Source organism: Callospermophilus lateralis, chromosome 2 (assembly GCF_048772815.1).
Source record: "Callospermophilus lateralis isolate mCalLat2 chromosome 2, mCalLat2.hap1, whole genome shotgun sequence".
NCBI classification, from domain to species: Eukaryota; Metazoa; Chordata; class Mammalia; order Rodentia; family Sciuridae; genus Callospermophilus; species Callospermophilus lateralis.
Genome location: NC_135306.1, coordinates 153,434,765 through 153,452,543, shown reverse-complemented (window position 1 = coordinate 153,452,543; position 17,779 = coordinate 153,434,765).

Genomic DNA, 17,779 nt, shown 5'->3' with positions numbered 1-17,779 from the left:
TCCATCTATATCAACAAGTCATATATACTCTTTGCATGACAATCATTTGTTGCTCTATCCTGCCTGTTCTTTTCCTGATCTGGATCAAAGGACTTTTCTTTTCTTGTTCTCATCATATTTTGGATTCTTTTTGTTTGTTTGTTTGTTTTCTTTTGGTACCAGGGATTGAACTCAGGGACACTCAACCACTGAGCCACACCCCCCAGCTCTTACTTTATATTTCTTTTAGAGACAGGATCTCACTGTGTTGCTTAGGGCTTTGCTTTTGCTGAGGCTGGCTTTGAACTTGCAATCCTCCTGCCTTAGCCTCCCAAGCTGCTGGGATTGCAGGCATGCACCACCTTGCCCAACATCTTTCTTATTCTTCCTGCCTTCATCTGAACATGGTCCACTTAGATTGAGCTTGTGTCTAGACTAATAATTAGTGTACTAATGTTGTTCATCATACAATGATATACATTGTAATTAATTATTTTCTATGCATTTTTGGAGAAGTCTTTGATCAATTTATTGGTTCTGGAAAATATCTGGTTCACTATGCTATAGTGGTTTTCTTTAGTAAATACAAAGACCTGTTCCTCCATTTAGCATCCCACATCCTGTTGTCCCACACTCAGTATAGCCTAAGAGACCACCATGAAGAATCAAGATTTCAGTGGTAATCACAATAACAAAGGAAAAAAATGGCTGCACTTAAAATATTATTTTAACTTTTATTAATGGATTATATTTCTGACACATATCTGACAAAACTGTAGAAAAGTAGCCTGAAGTAGTTATGACCACTAGAGGGAACTAATGGACCAAGACAGGTGGAGCAATGAGAGAACAGTTGAAAGGATCTCTTGATTGAAGGTGGTTGTCACTGTAGAGGGACAGGACATTGGGGTACCCCTCCTAACTTCTTCTTTTTCATATCATGTCTCCTGAGAAATGTCTTTACTTCTTTCCTGTTTCTAATAGTAAATCAAAGGATTATAAAACATCTCCTTGGATTTTGAAAATACTCCTGTTGCAGAGTGTCTGTGTGGGCCTGTGTACACTTTGGAGACTAGATTCCAAATTAAATTAAATTGTCCAGTGTCATATATTTGTTCCGATGACCGAACTCAAACTGTGGTTTTTCTAATTGTATTTACCACATTCCTAAACATGACACCAATCTGCTAGATTTTGGAATTATTTATTATCACATGATTTTATGGGGATGTTGAAACAGAGAGACAGGGTGCTATTCCCACAGAGTCTCACATTTAATTATGCTAAGCAATTGAAAGAGACTTGCAGGGCATCATGGGGACCACAAGGGGTAGCAGAGTTGTATTTCCACTTTATTTCTGCCTCTGACAACCCACAATTCCACTAAAAGGAAGCCTAAGCTTTTATATAATATTCTAAGTTCTAGCTTCTTTGTTTATCTCTATGAATGAATGGATAGATAGAAAAACAGTTGTTTTCATAGTTACCTCCCTACCCTTTTTAAGATACTCCTGTTGCAGAGTTGAAGTACCTTGCCTTAATTTAATCTAAGTTAGATTCTGATACTAAAAGCATTCAAAAGATTTGAAAACCAATTTCTGACCGTAATTTATGCTTCATAGATGGCCAGACAAAAAGGTGACAGGAGTCTGTTGAAAGAGAGTGAAAACTAATGCCACTCTTTTTTCTGCAGCTGGCTTTCCAGCTCCTTAGTCCTTCAAGTCCCTTTCCTAATGCAACAGACCTTGGAAGCAGACAGGAGACTTGAACTTGGTCAACAAAAGATAGAAGAGTGTCAGTCCCCAAAGGCAAAGAAGAAACTTCTTAAGTCTTCTCTAGCTGGGAAGGGAAGCTCCTCTGACAACCTGAGGAAACAAGAATGAGGACTCCACTGGCACTTTATAGACAGCACTGCCATTCTGGAGGTGATGCTTACCTCCAGGCAGAGCAGTTCTGAGACCACGAGATATTTGCAGAGACTTCCTCCTGAGAGTAACTAGACAGCACCCTTTGGCCTCTCACTCCTCTCTCTACAGTTGGGAAGGTCCAAGTTTCAGACTTTTGACAAAGACAGTACCTCTTCCCTTTTTAGTTATAAAAAATGTACATTGATCTCAATGTCAGTCACAATTTTGGAATGTTAACAAAGTGTCAGCTAACGTTGGGCATCCTTCAAATAGTGTCAAGAATTAGTCATCAAAATTTTGCAAAAATAAATAAAAATTAATCAATAAAAATAGTAGATAAAATATTGCAAAACATTTCCTTGACTGTTTTTCATGTGTCAAATCCTTTTCGTGACTTGTTCCTTTTATACATTATCTCATTGTTATTTTCCACCCTGAGATACTTTATAATATTTATAATATTGATAGAAAACTGAAGATCAAAGATGATAAGTTTTATTTTCTGGACTTGGGATGGCTTTCTTTAAAGTTGTGGAGTTAAATCTGTTGTCAATTAATGAAAAAAAGTACACACTTTCTTTCTGAGTCATTGAGACAGGAAGAACAGACAAACTATGAAGAATGAAGTTTTCAAACTTCCTTGACAATTATGTAGAAACTGACATGAGGACCTCAGAGTAGGTGTTTGGGGAAGATAACGGTTTGAATGAGATGGCATGCAGTGCAATGATCTTGCCATCACTTTTATATAAGAGGTGATACCAAGCATCTATAGACCACCCAGTGTTATTCATTTCTTTAGAGGCAGGAATAGCCATGTCCTGAGTTTATAGATCTTGACCCCTTTGCCTTCTCCTATTCAAGACCCAGGTCAGAATGAGATGACTCGCCCCACCCTTGTGCTAAGATGACTCGCTCTAAGGTACAGCAGTGGGAGGAGAACCTGTCAGGGCTCTGATAGCATTATCTACTGGGCCAGGACCCAGGAGGGGCAGGCGGTAGTTTTCCCTCCTAGTTCTGAACAGGGTTTGCTCATTTATATATTTAGATTATATATTTATTTTAAAAGAAACAAACAGGCGCCTACAGTCCTCTTTGTGACAGAAACTACATTAAATATTTCAGATTCCATTTGTTCCTTCTCTCATAGTGAGCCCAGTCAGAGGCAAAGTTTCCATGCAAGCAGAGAAGATGGCAATTCAGGAAACTTGAGTCCTCACCCAGACATTTTTATGACAAAATTAATCATTTTATGGAACTGCCTTTCTCAACCTCGGCTTCCTTCTCTGTAAATAACATACTGGAGTAAATTATTCCCTGTGGTTTATCTTTTAACATGGAAATTATATCACTTAAATTTATAATAGGAAAGACCTAGACCAGGGAAGTCATTGAACCTGAGTCTCCTCAACTAGTAAGTTACTCCCAGGTTTTCTCATTAAGGACATCTTCTTTAGCTAGGCCCACTGGGCCCCAGATGTGTGGGTGTTGTTTTTCAGGTAAAAAAAAAAAAAAAAAAAGGATGCTACTCTCCTTTCTATTCTGGTACACCTTAGGGGAAGAACTTGACACTCTCTCCACATACTCATCTCCAATAACTTATTTCAGGTATTCAGACCCTTTACCTTAAAGAAGTCTTAGCAGAATCAAACAGAAGATAAGAACACAACCTCTGGAGCCAGACTGCCTGAGTAGCTGGCAACTCAGCACCTCTTACTGGCTGTGTGATTTGTTCCTTCATCTGTAAAATGGGTTTTTAACATGCTTGAAAAAATTCCATGCATATTGACAAAGTTAATTATTTGAAGAGTTTAAAGCAATTCCTTGTATATACCAAATATTCAAAGGTTGCTGTTATATTTTTGCACTTAACTGCAACCATTGTTCATACAGCTGACAACTATTTTATTCTGCATTTTATGTCAATTTAATAAATATTAATAAAAAATTAACTAACATTTATTGAAGACTTACTATGTTTATTGTAGGATTAATGTGTTAGATATTGTAACAAATGTTTTGCATAAATTATCTCATTTAATACATTTGAAAGAGTAGAAGTGCATAATATTAGCATCCCTTCTTTATCACAGTGTGGAAACTGTTTTTAACTTTCCACACCATGTACAAAACACTTACATACGTATACACACCTACGCTAGCAAGTATTAAAGTTTTAATTTAACTTGAAATATTTTCCTTCACTTTTCAATAAGTATTTACAACTGCTTTGTGGCACTCTATGCAGGATGTTGGGATTTCAGTTTAAGCTACAGCTCCTGCCTTCAAGATGCTACTAGTCATGTTATGTGTGACACACTCTCTAACCCTCTGTACTCCCCTCTCCTCAATTACTGCAAAGTTACACTGCATTCCTTTATAGCTGGCTCTGGAATGGTAGTCTGCTTGCTTGACCATAATGTCCTTGAAATCAGGAAAGACTACACTAAGGAGAGAAGGGGTGGCAGTTATGATCACTGAGTTTAGTTAAACAGTTGACTTTGTGAATTCAAGGGCTATATCTCCATTGTTCATTGTTATGTTTACAGAATTTGTTAAAAATGCACATATTTTGTGTTATTCATGCATACGAATGCTCCAATATAAAAAGGGTAACTTCTGAAAGATGGAATTGAAATACACTATGCGACTTGGGATTAAAGGATGTTCATTTATTTAAGAACTTTGTAATTATGGAGTTGTCTAGCTAAAATAAGGACACAGTGGAAGAGCTTTTCCCCATAATAGAAAGTACCTTACCCATGGTTGCATGAATTCCCAGGGGAGATCCTAAGCAGAAGGCTCTTCTTCTAACTTGGAGAAGCCTTATGCCCTTACATTTTATCCTCTTCTGCCATCATGCACATAGCAAGGGACACAGAACTGGGCATGGAGAAGGCTCTTCTTGTACTTTCTGATCAGTGAAGTGAATATGTGGAGGCAAATGGAAAAGCACAACAACAACAACAACAACAATCTCTGAAGCTCTGAATGAAGTGGGAACAGGAACTATAATGCTCCCTCTCTGGTTAGGAGCCCAGGAGCCCAGCAGGTGGGAATTAGTTTTTTTTTTTTGTTTATTTGTTTGTTTTTTGTTTTTTTTAAGTTTGACCTAAACTATAAGTCCCATAAAATATGAAGAAGAGAACCAAAACCTACACAGAGAAGAGTTGTTTTTGTGTTTTTTTTTTCTTCCTATAACAGGTTTACTTTCTACCCCAAACAGCCAGAGACCCTCTCTTCAGTCTGCCCTAGTAGAATCTTTTCACATTCATCCAGCAATTGTTTCTCCACAGCCAGGGCCTTCTTAGTTGGACATACCCAAGAGGCATTCAGATTTCTACTTTCAGCTTCTGGAAGGCCCTGAGTCCAGTTGTCTGGTAGTCCTTCTTTCGCTGCTACCTTGACCTTGATATTCCTTCCTTCCTGAACATTCCTGAACATTGTGGTGTGTATGGCTTTTTCAAGAAAGTCCTCACTTGTTAATGGCTTACCCTCAAACCTGATCTTAATATCTGGCATCACTATAAGAAGAGTGCATTAGGAAAAATCACTGTAGGTAAGAGAGAATTATGGGAAATGAGAAGACGGAGCATAAGTAAGAAAGTTGGGGGAGAAGAGAAAGAAGATACGAATTGGTGTCAATATATTTTATATACAACCAGAGATATGAAAAACTGTGCTAAGAATTGTAATGCATTCTGCTCTCATTTATTTCTTTAAAAATTAATAAGACTATTTAAAAAAGTATAATTGACAACTATTTATTGAGATCTTTTATATTCTAGGGTCTAATAAGTTTAACTATTGTCTTTCATTCTCATAGTAATTGCAAAAAGAGATACCAGTATTCTTCCTAATTTTGAATAAGAAGATGGAACTTAGAAGAGTAACAGCATTTGCCTAGGTTGAATATGTCAGAAGCAGAGCTTGATCCATGTCAGACTCAAGCTACTGTCCTTGCGCCATTTGATGCACTGATGAGGAGGGTTGGTGAACAGGATGGGGAAGCAAAAGAGTCAGATTGTAGACGAAGGCGGCAGCAATGCAAAAGTCTGCAACTAACTTTGAGAGCAGGGGTCTCTAAGGGCTTGGACTTCAGGGAACTTTGACTCAGCAAACTGAGGGCCCCTGTGAGGATAGAGGGAACTGGTGCATAAGATGAGTCTATCAGAGGTCACAGGGAGGGCAGGGCCAAGGCTAGCAGCTAGCTATCAAAGGCCCAGAAAGACTACAGGCCTGACTGCTCAGATAGGTGACCAGGTCAGGTTGTCAGCTCTGGGTGGAGACCATAACTCTTAGGGGAGATAGACCAGGAGTGGGAGAGCGGGCAAGGGAAAGGGTGGGGAAGCACAGCATAGCAGCATTTTCCAGTCTGTAACCACCTAAAATTTTACAGTCCCCCATGTAGTGGCAAAATTTTTTGACTTCTATGAATTTAAGCTTATAAGCTATAAAATAGGAGCAAAAATTATATTAATCTTATGATGGAGTTTTTATGAAATTTAAAGGAAATGCACACTCTCTGAACCAAAAGCCTAGCAATTTAGGATAGAGGTATAGACCCCCTAAGAAGCAGATATCTCAAAGCAGCAGGCAATTTCTAGAAAATAGCAGCAAGAACTTTAAGAGTTATAATGACAGCCTCAGAGCTTAGTGTTTTAAAATTAACAATGGACTGGGATATTGTGCAATAGGAGCTCCACCCTGCCTCAGTAGGAACATATAACCAGGTGCTTAACATTAATGACTGAAGCATCTCAGGCCACATGACAAGAGGAAGACAACTGGCAGCAACTTTGCAGTCTGAGAACATATCACTGCACAGAGTGGGAAAAACTTCAAGATTCCAAAGCACAAAAGAGTCTCGGGGACCTTTGCAGGAGTTGAGAGAGAAACAGAATGATGCAGGGCCAAAGTACACATGAGGGACACATGAAGAAACAAACATGGTCATTCAGATTATAGGACCCTGAAAGGATTAACATGGATTAGCCTGGATTAACATGTAACTGACATCTTTCCTTATGTCAGGTGCCATCCTATGATATTTAAATAATCTCAAATTAATCCAATAATTCTGTGAGGTATATATTAGTGACCATATTTTAACTAATGCTAATGATAAGTAGCATCTCTTAAACGCTTAGCAGATGCCAGAATATAATTTAAGTCTATTTTATGACTTAAACTAGTTTATGTTCTTACCAACACTCAGATATGGATTGTTATTTTTCACTGATGAGGAACACAAGATACAAATAGGTTAAGTAAATTTATTAAAGACACATAACTGTTCAGCAGCTAATATGTGATTAGGACCCATGTGGACTGGTCTCTCCTGCTTCTTTTTAAGTGTGGGATATTGAAGGTCAAAGAGATGAAGTAGTCTTTCCAAAATACAGAGCTCCCAAGTAAGTATCAAGGCTAAGACGTAAGTCCAGTATTGCACCTGCCAAGAACTGTGGACTTTCCACAACAAAACACCGACAGAAACACCTACTGTGGGCCCAAGAGGGTAGAAACAGGAACCCAGGGCCCCTGCTCCATGTTTCTTACTTTTATCCATTGGAAATCAGAGGTTAAAAGTTCAAGTCAAAAATGCAGATCATCGTTCTTTGACCATGCTTGCATCCCCTGGGAAAGTTTAAGAGGAAAAGAATTAAATAAAAATTTGAAAACAAGTTCAGAATACAATATGACTGTCTTGAATTACAGAAATTTTCAAGGAAGTTATAAGTACTTTCATGAGAAAACTGGTAGCCCACACCAGTCCAAATTGTCCCTTAAGTACTTGGGTAAAGTTTCAAATTTTGTTAAGGATGAGAGTGTTCATACATTAATTACATCCTTCAAATACTCCTCAGGTTGAACCACGGCTCTGTCTTCACCCTGCAACAATTTGAAACCTCATTGTCCCCAAAGCTCAGAGATATATCTCTTTGTCTGTGTGTCATTCTATATAGTGCCAAGTACTGAGAACCCTATACCAGGCTAGGCACAGTGCTGGGGTGTTGTGATAATAATACTCAAAATAAGAAAAACACTGCAAGTTCCCTGAGTATCCTTTTGGATTCTGACATGGAATAGCACCAAATTTTACCAGTGAAAGTCCTTGCTCCATGTGCTAACTACTCCAAAATCACTTGGGGCTTCACATAGTCTTTTTCATCTGCAAACAGAATGTAAAAACTCAACATAAATCCTTTAGCAGTCCTATATCATCGGTTTTAGGCTGGATCTTAGTCTCCTCTCTCTCTCTCTCTCTCTCTCTCTCTCTCTCTCTCTCTCTCTCTTTCAATAATAGGCTTCCACTGTTTTCCTTCTAAGCCAAAAGCATACATGTCTAACATTGCCTAGGGAAATGCTCACTTTTCAGAAGCAAACTCTACTATGACGGGGACAGAGAGTAAAGAAAATGGTGAATTGGAGAGTCAGAGATAGAAATGAAACATGAGGGCCTACTATCAAGTATCTCTCATGAAATTGTTTTGTGAAATCTAAATAGTGTTTTAAAACACACTGAATCTGCAGTTAGCTTTTAAAGTCAAGAAATATCTAAGAGAAACTGAATTTCCAATCCTCCTTTTGGAAGTAAACTGCGATCTTAAGAGTTATATGTATAGACTTACTATAATAACAGATAACACTTAGCATGTGTGGTGTTCCTAGCTCTGTGTACAACAAACTGAATCCTTATACTCTTATGATCTAAACCATATTATCATTCTATATTTCAGAAACATGAAGAAGCCAAGCAACTTGCCCAAGATCACCTCAGAAGAATGCATTACTTCTGGGATCCCTGGGCCCCTCTTAAACTCTCATCACAACATTTAACTAAAATGTTGATTGTTTTATTTCATTAAAAATGGGCTCCTATTCAAGGTATATCCTACCTGGCACCCTCTTCTCTTATATGATCTGCCTGACTCTGGCAGGCACATGATGCTTCTCATGTTTAAGAGAAAGGGAGAGCTTATTGTGCTAAGAATACCTTCTCGGTTCGTGGCCCAGTGGGCAACTGTTTAAGAATAAAGCATTCTGACTCATTGTGAGTTAGCCATTCCATACACCTTGCCCTTAGGAGTTATGGAGAGCAGGTATTATTAAAAAAAAATCATTTTCATCTCTTAAGGTCTAGTTTATGTTTTTTTTAATGTTATTAATATTTTGTTGTATTCCTTATTCTCTAAAAAGAATCTGCACTGAGAGAGACAGTCATTTGCTCCTCTGCCATATGTATCTCAACTCAATATGGAAAATACTGTAATACTATGTTATAATTAACTATGAATTTTTACTATGACTCCTTTTGGGAAAGATTTTTGTCCCAGTCTGTTTATGATTCAAAGCATTGAAATTAATGTTTAATGCAAAACAGTTACTCCAAAATAATTTACTGAATGATTATTATATTTTTTACAGACCCAGAACACTCTTTTTTTTAGAAGAATAAAATTTAATAATAAAACTCAATATTGGAAAATATATATTGATCTATGCTTCATGAAATCCACAAATACCATCAATCTTTGGGGAAGAGGGATCTGAGAACATAACTTATCATCTATAGCTTTTTTTTTTTTTTTTTGTAGCAGGGATTGAACCCAGAGGTGCTTAACCACTGAGCAACATCACCAGCCCTTTATTATTATTATTTTAAATTTTGAGACCAGATCTCACTAAATTGCTCACAGCCTTGCTAAGTTGCTGAGGCTGGCTTTAAATTTGTGATCCTCCTGCCTCAGCCTTCCAAGCTGCTGGGATTATAGGCATGTGCCACCATGCCTAGCTACCAGAACACTCTATTACTTCCAGCCTCCTTATCTCTGATTAAATAGGTTCTATCTTCCCATCATCCACGTTGCATGTCTGTCTGAGTCCCCACTGCTGTATCCCCATAGTCCAAGCATGGAAAATCCTGGCTGGAGACCAGTCTGTTAGTCCCCTACTTCCTACCCTCTCTGCCTGTACAGGCTTCTCCACCAGCATCTGGCCTAAGCAGGACAATGCTGAATCATGCTGAGTCATGCTGAGGCTTAGGGTGTATGGCCAGATGTTTTCAGCCTTTAGTGATGGCAGCTATCACCTCCCCAGCAGGAAGCTTACAGGACAGATGGCAAAAAAAAAAAAAAAAAAAAAGAGAGAGAAGTTGACCGCCTGACTAAAACTCTTCCTCAGTCATCATTATGAAGAGAAAAAGACCCTTGAGACATAATGTAATATATCTTAGAATATATAATTTCCTAATTAAAAATTAAAAAGTTATTTCTGGTTGTCCCATAGCATGATTAATCATTGAGAATCAAATATTCTTCTTGCATGCTTCCTCTCATACCTAGAAGCAGCAAAATCATGCATTGGCATGATATATGTGTGTTTGTGTATATATATATTATAAAATAAAATATAGAGTAATTAATGAAATGTTCTCTGAGTAATTTGAAACATAGGACCTATGCTAGTGATTTCTTTGACATACCTCATGTACTCTATAGTCCAGAACAGAACCTTAGTTTCTTCTACATAAAGATGTGGCAGAGCTAGAAGGCTAAAGGATTTTCTCAGCTCTCCCTATTCTAGGACTCCATATATTGAACCCCTACTTTGCACAGAACTCTGGATACATGGACTGACTCAAGATGATGGAAGAAGAAGATGTAAAAGGAGGGAAAGGAGAACAGTGTTCACCAGTGTCCAAAGACAGGGACTGACAAAGGGTCTGTGGTCTTGGAAGGCATGTGCTCACATGCTAGGTCAGACTGGAGAGGGTAGACCACCAGGGAGCCCAGATTTAAGGACACACTTCAGGTCAGTCTTTGTGCTACCACTTTATTGGAAAAATGTATGAAAACTGTAAGTCTGATAAGGGAAAAAAAAAAACATTTCTGCAGGAAGGTGAACTGTCTTCATATGTGAGGGTAACTGTCAAGGATTACACAGGGATAAAGTCCATGACAGGAAGAGATATTGCCTAGGGTTGGGGGTGAGTGGGTGGAGGAGGTTAAAGGATCAGAAAAAGCCTGTAAGAGAAATACTGAAGTTACTCTCTGTAAGAGTTTATGGTTACTAAAAGATGTTTCAGAAATTTCAGATAATTTGAGGACCAACACAACAGGGAAAAGTTTGAAAAGAGAGGCAGCTAAATGAGTTAAACTGATTCATGAATGATATTTTTTTCAAATGAATGCTAGGAATGACTCACTGCACTAAGTTTCTAGATGTCAGAAGCTGTGAGGGTGTTGGATGCCCAAGAGCTACTACAAGCCTTGGTAGAGACTTGGCATGGTTTCCATAGTCACTGGATTTCTTTCCAGTATGTGAGCCTCTGATAGGATCACAGAGAGAAGATTTAGTGATGCTATTTTAAAACTTTCTTCTTCAAGTACATGTTAATGTGGGAATAGAATCAAGCTGAATGATACATGTTTGAAATAGATGCAGCCATTAAGGGAAAAAAAACATACTGGAAGAATATTTGTAAAGAAACTAGAATACAGAGAATGAGTTAAGTGTGTAGCAACTGTGAAACAGGGAAATATGCAGCCATTGAAATTACAAATTAATAGGAAAAAAAGAGGTAGAGAAAAAATTCTATGAATTGGTCTAGAAAGAATCATGCTTAGATAGGGAAAGTGCTTAAAGAGTTACAAACTTCAAAGTTGTGACTAAACAACTGAAGAATTATTCATTATTTCATGGTACAAGTAGCAAATACAGCTTGATGGACTCACGACTGGTTTAGAACTCTTCTTGTTGCCAATGTGATGCTAGTCTCAATAATTTTTGACAAAGAGGCTACGCATTCTCACTTTACATTGGACCTGGAAATTATGTGATTACGAGTAAAAGGTGTTGATTTATTTCTAGAACATAGATATTAGCCCAAGGTAAAACAAGTATTCAAATGCTTGTTGAATTAAATTCTCTCCTTGTTCTCCTCTACACACAGAGGACTAACTTATTAGGGATGCAGGGACACCCTTAGGGAAGCAAGTAGTGTTTGGGAGTGTGATTAGGCATTCTGAGGAAGAAGTGTGGGGTACCTAACCCTTCTTTCCCTAGTTCAAAGGCCATAGTCTCAATCACAAAGTCTCTCACTGTACAACATGCTTTTTGTCTGATTATTCTCTGACTTGGTCCACAGTTTCTCCTCCTCAAAGAAAAAGTAAACTTCCTCCTGCTAGAGGTCCATGCCTTGTGATCCATCAGTCAGCATCCAAGAGGTACTGGTGGATATCACTTTGCCTGAAGGTATGATATGTTGAAAAGTTCCAAAGATGATTTCTTATTTTCCTACCTACTCACCCACCCTCCTCACTTCAAAGCTAGTTCTGAGGAGGTGAGTGTGATGAACAAAGTCATTGATAAAACTTAACATAAAGACTCTGCTGGTCCAGCCTCAAAGTCCTCATACTCCCACCCAGAAATTAGCATTCATTAGAGTGAGCATGAACACACACAACACACACACACACACACACACACGCACACACACCACAATCCCATATCCAATCTGTCAGAAAGTCCTGGGGGCTTATGTTAAACATTATCCCTTGCTATCAACCCCATTGCTGCCACCCTGGTCTAAACCACTATTATCATCACCTAAATTTTAGCTATAGACACCTAACTGTTGGCTCTGCTCTTACCACTGCCCCCACACAGTTTCTTCCCAATGCAGAAGCCAAAGCAATCTTTTAAAAACTGTAAGTCATATATGATCACCTCTTGATTCAAAACCTTTTGATACTTTTCTGTATCACTCATAATAAAGCAAAATCTTTACAATTTTATACAGCAACAATAATTGTTAATGGTTATACTGTGTTTATTATAAATCAAATACTCTTGTGTACATATGCATACTTATATATGGCATATATGCACACAGATATATACACACATGTGTATGTATGTGTGTGTTTATGTAACTGCATGTATAAGTTGTTTTTTTTAAGTTTATATAAGTAACATTTATGTCCCACCTTTTATGGTTTAGAATCTCTACAACTATATCTTCCTCTACATTCCTCTTCACTCAATCTGTCCCTATCTTGGCCTTTATGCATTCTAAGCATCCTCTCATTTTCTGATATTTAGAAGTGCCACATGAATAGGTTCCTCATCACCTTTCATATCTGCTTAAGTGCTGCCTTCTAGTGAGGAAGTCCCTGCCACAGTATTTTAAGGAGCAATAATCCTTTACCCAAATTACATTCTATCCTTCATTTTACTTCCTCTTTTTTTCTTCATAACATTTAACATCGTTGGTATATACTACATGCTTTACTTGCCTACTTACCAATTCCTAACTTTCCCCCCCATTGATCAGGTCTTTTGTTTATATACTGTCTTTGTGTTGTGTACTTGGCAGTTTTATAGTTTGAATGAATAAATGAACAGCCTAACACCTATACAACTGTAAGTGAAAAGATATATGGACCTAGCAGCTACCCAATACGTACAAAGAAATCAGTGAGGAATGCTGGGAAGGTAAGGCTGTTAGAGCTGGGGAGGCCTCTGCAGACAGTACCTCCAGGGGTTGCTATGTTCCAGGATTGCGCTCATTTGTTTTGTACTCTGAGATTTGCTCTTAATAGCTTATTCTGGCTAAAATGAAAGACACAAAAGACTAATATAGAAGCCAAGGTATTTATGAGGTATTTATGTATTTACATTGATATTTATAACTGAAATATTCCTACATGAGCAATAAGGCCTTTCCTTTTGTTAAGTAAAGGTAGAAGAAACAAACTATGCCAAGCAGATAGCCTGAAGCAGCCATGCCACTAAAGTAAGTACCATGCCAAGCATCAGATACAACTACTCACTCAGCCTTCCTGGGAAGGACAGTCCTGGCCTGGACCTCAGTGCCAAGTGAAGTTCAAAACATCTCTAGCTACAAACCAAGAGAGCAATTTTCAGTTTCTATGCTATCCTATTTTGCCAAATATCTCTAATGATATTTTGCTTTATACATCAGAATATTTCATAAGACTGCAGTTGCAAGTTTCTGGTCTGGAAGTCATTCTATCTTCTTCAGATGACTTTGAACTTCTCTTTTTTTTTTTTTTTTTTAAATCTCAGTTGAATTTGGAGAATACGATTTATTTCCCTGGCTTTCCTGGCATTATGTAGTCACTGCATTTTTCACATTTTTATAATGGTCGTGTAATTATGACCACACACATAAACATACACATACATACCTATGTATCTATAACACAGAACACATTTGTCAGGTGTTTCTGAACCATACCAGATCCACAGACACTAGCTCACATTTCTTCCTTTATCTATTTGTGAGGGAATAAAAAATGGGAATATGGAAGGCAGTAGAGGGAACATTCTGACTCTGTCTTTAGCTGAACTCCTCCCAATGCACAGCTCTGTGTAGTCCTGAGCCCTTATCTCCACCCACAGTCTCTGACCCCACCTAGTTATCACCAGTGCAAGTCCCCAGAGGAAGAAAAACACGGAATCTGCCTGTTTCTGTATATGCAATGACAAGCAAAGTAAAATAAACCCTGGCACGTAAACCCTTTGTACAAAAAAAAAAAAAAAAAAAAAGAACAATTAAGGAGAAGAAAAAGGAGGAGAAGGGATAAGAAAGAGAAGGAGGAGGAGGAGAAGGAAGAAGAAAACATGCAGTAAGAGACTGACCACATGTTTGATTACAGAGAAGAATGCGAGCAGCACTTTGGTCCAGGGACCTGAAAAAGAGATTTTCCTTTCCTTCACAGAGCTTCAGACTCAATAAACTTGAGGTTGATGTGATTTTATTCCCATAGGATCTCTTTGGGACTAGGAATCTGGGGGAGAGAGCATTCATTAAGAAATCCCATCCTTGGTGACACAAAGCAAAGGGTCCTGGTTTCTCATAGTTCCTAATGGTGGCTGATCTTGTTAATGGTCTAACAACTACCATTGTTCCTTCCACTCCAGCTCTGCTAACTTGCCAATCTGCAGTTTTATTTTTCCCAAAGAGTTGCATACTTTTAATTTAGGAAATATGCTATGTGACAGTGTCAACACAGAGACGCCCAAATACTTTAGATGCCTAGGTAGGAAATAGTCCCATCTTACTTTTTTTTTTTTTTTTTTTTTTTTTGGTATAGAGGATTAAACCCAGGGGCACTTAACCACTGAACCACACATCCCCAGCATTTTTTTTTTTTTTTTTTGTATTTTGTTTAGAGACAGGGTCTCACTGAGTTGCTAAGTTGCTGAGGCTGGCTTTGAACTCAGAATCCTCCTGTCCCAGCCTCCTGAGTTGCTAGGATTACAGGCATGTGCTACTGCGCCCAGCCTCTTCTTACTTTTTTAGAATGCAAAATTCACCAAATCAAAAATTTCACATTTCTAGCGGCAGAGGTGGACTGTTATAAGTGGATCTTTTCTAACATTTTTGAGTAGAGAATTTTAAACCCTGAACTGAAAAGTGGCCCATTTGAGTCAACTCTATGCTAAATTATTTGAATGTTGAGTTTATTTATGTTTCGGAAGTGCCATATTTGAATGAAATTTGTAAATTTTTATTTGACTTAAGTCTTGGATAAAGTAATGAGATTTGGCCCAATGCCCAAAGGTAGTGCTGCAGTAAACTGAAAGAAAATGAGATAAAAAGAAAAGTACTCATTCTAATGACAGTGTCTATTTTTATGATGATTTCAGAGAAGTTTTATGTCATTCTTAGTTCATAGAATAATTAGGCAATGCTATTTAACATAAATAAAGACAAACCAGATTTCCCAAGAATTGTAATCATGAAAATAAATGAAGACAACTTTATTTAATTAAGGTCAAAAACTGCTAAAGAAAAGAAGAAAATGAAGCTACATTTAAGAAAAACAGGACATTTATGACTTTTCTAAGTTACCAGATTCAAATTTTAACTTTCAAGATTCACAAGGCAGAAAAATATGGAATAACTGGCTGCTTCTGGCTTTCTCATTCCTTCTTTTTGAAAGGCTTCTTCCTGCTGAATGGTGCCTATGTCATCTCTAGCTAACACAAAATTGAATAGAACCATTCAGTTTCATCTAATACTTTTATAACAATATAACTACACAACAGAAGCAGAATAAATTATAGCCTCTCTAAGGGTCCTAAACAACTTTTTCCTCTTGCTCATGATTTGTTTCTATTTTAAAATGAAAAATAAAAGAACTTATTTATGGTAAATAATAACCATTGAAACAACTATTTTTTTTCCACAAATGTGAAAAACATCAGTAAAGTGAAGGACCTACTATACCTACCAATAATTTTTTCATATCAATAGCACCCTAAGGACAATACAATATTTGAATCTTTGTTTCAAATGCATGTTATAAATTAAGACATAAAGGTTTAACAAAACATAGAATTTTTCCCTGTTGAAAAAAGTTATCTTAAATTTCTTAAAATCCAGCAAAGAATTTAGAAAATTAGAAATGCTGCAGGAAACCCTAAAAAAGCATGGCTTAATTTCTATTAAACTTGAGTGTCTTCTTCTTTTTAAAATTTTTCAAAAATTTCTTAAACATACAGAGTTTTTATTTTATTACTCTTTAAGTAAATAAACCATAAGTGAACATTCTCACTGATTTTGTTTTCTGGCTTTTGATTCTTTCTCATTTGTCCTGCATAGCCATGTCACTTAGTTTTACAAACTTTTGACTTTTATCCCAAAGAAGGAAGACAATAATCCTTCATTCATGGTTGATAAGAGAAAGAAATGCAATATTTATTAAAGAGCAGTTGAATCCACAAATACCTAAGCAATAATGCAACTGCTGTCAGCTTGCCTGACTTGGGAGTCAGAATTCATCCTTCACACATTGATGCACAGACCCACTACCTTTAAACCTGCACTCTGGAACAACCGAACAAGGGATAGGCCAAGTCTCTGAATGGAAGTGAGGTCTGGTTTCATAGGCCATAAGTAGTGGAAGAGATATGGATTTTAAACTGGGTCTGAGAGAGAAGGGAGAGAAGGAGAAGAACCAACTCTACACTATGAAATGTCAAAGAAGACTGGCATCCACACTGTGACCAGGAAGAAGGATGGAAGAGACCAAAAATGTTCCCAAATTCTAGGCTTGAGAGACCTGGTCCTTTTTCCATAGGCTTTGACAGTATCTGATCCTCATACCCAAATTCTTCACAGTAGATCCATAGAAATTGGGAAACTAGAGCTTTATCTTCATGAATTCATTGCTCTTCCCAGAGTGGCCACCTGTTACTTGATCATTCATTGGTTTTCTACTTCCAACATCCAGTATATTCTCTCTTTACCTAGAATTCTATCTTCCTGGGCTATATATTCTATGTCAGAAAGTTTTAACGTGGGAACCACAGAACACTTAATGAATTAAGAAAGATTTATGGGGATACCAATTCATCTTTATTTTCACCAACCTTTCTGAATATACCATATTTTGCTAACCATTTGAATGGAGAAAACAAACTAGTATAATATAAAAGTACCTGATGCCTACTTATAGATAGAAATCACAGATATTTTCATGTTATACTACAGTTGTTGAAGACATCTTTAAATAATATTAGTCTGTATCACTATTTAAATATTATGGTAGTTGTAGACCCACCACTAAATCTAATGTATGTGTCGAGGTGAGAATATAGTACCAAACACAAATTGAATATTTTTATACTTGATATAATTTTAGTACATTTTAATATAATTTCTTTATTTGGAAATTCTATGTATAATACTTAATGCATTAAAATACATTGCTTAGTATGTATGGGTCTGTCAAACTAGTCCATACTTTAGGAATTCCTGGCTATATCTAAATTGACCATTGGTTAGAATATATTCCCATAATGATAATTTTGGTTAAAAGCTAATTTTAGTTAAAAGCTAAACGAAAGTGCACTAA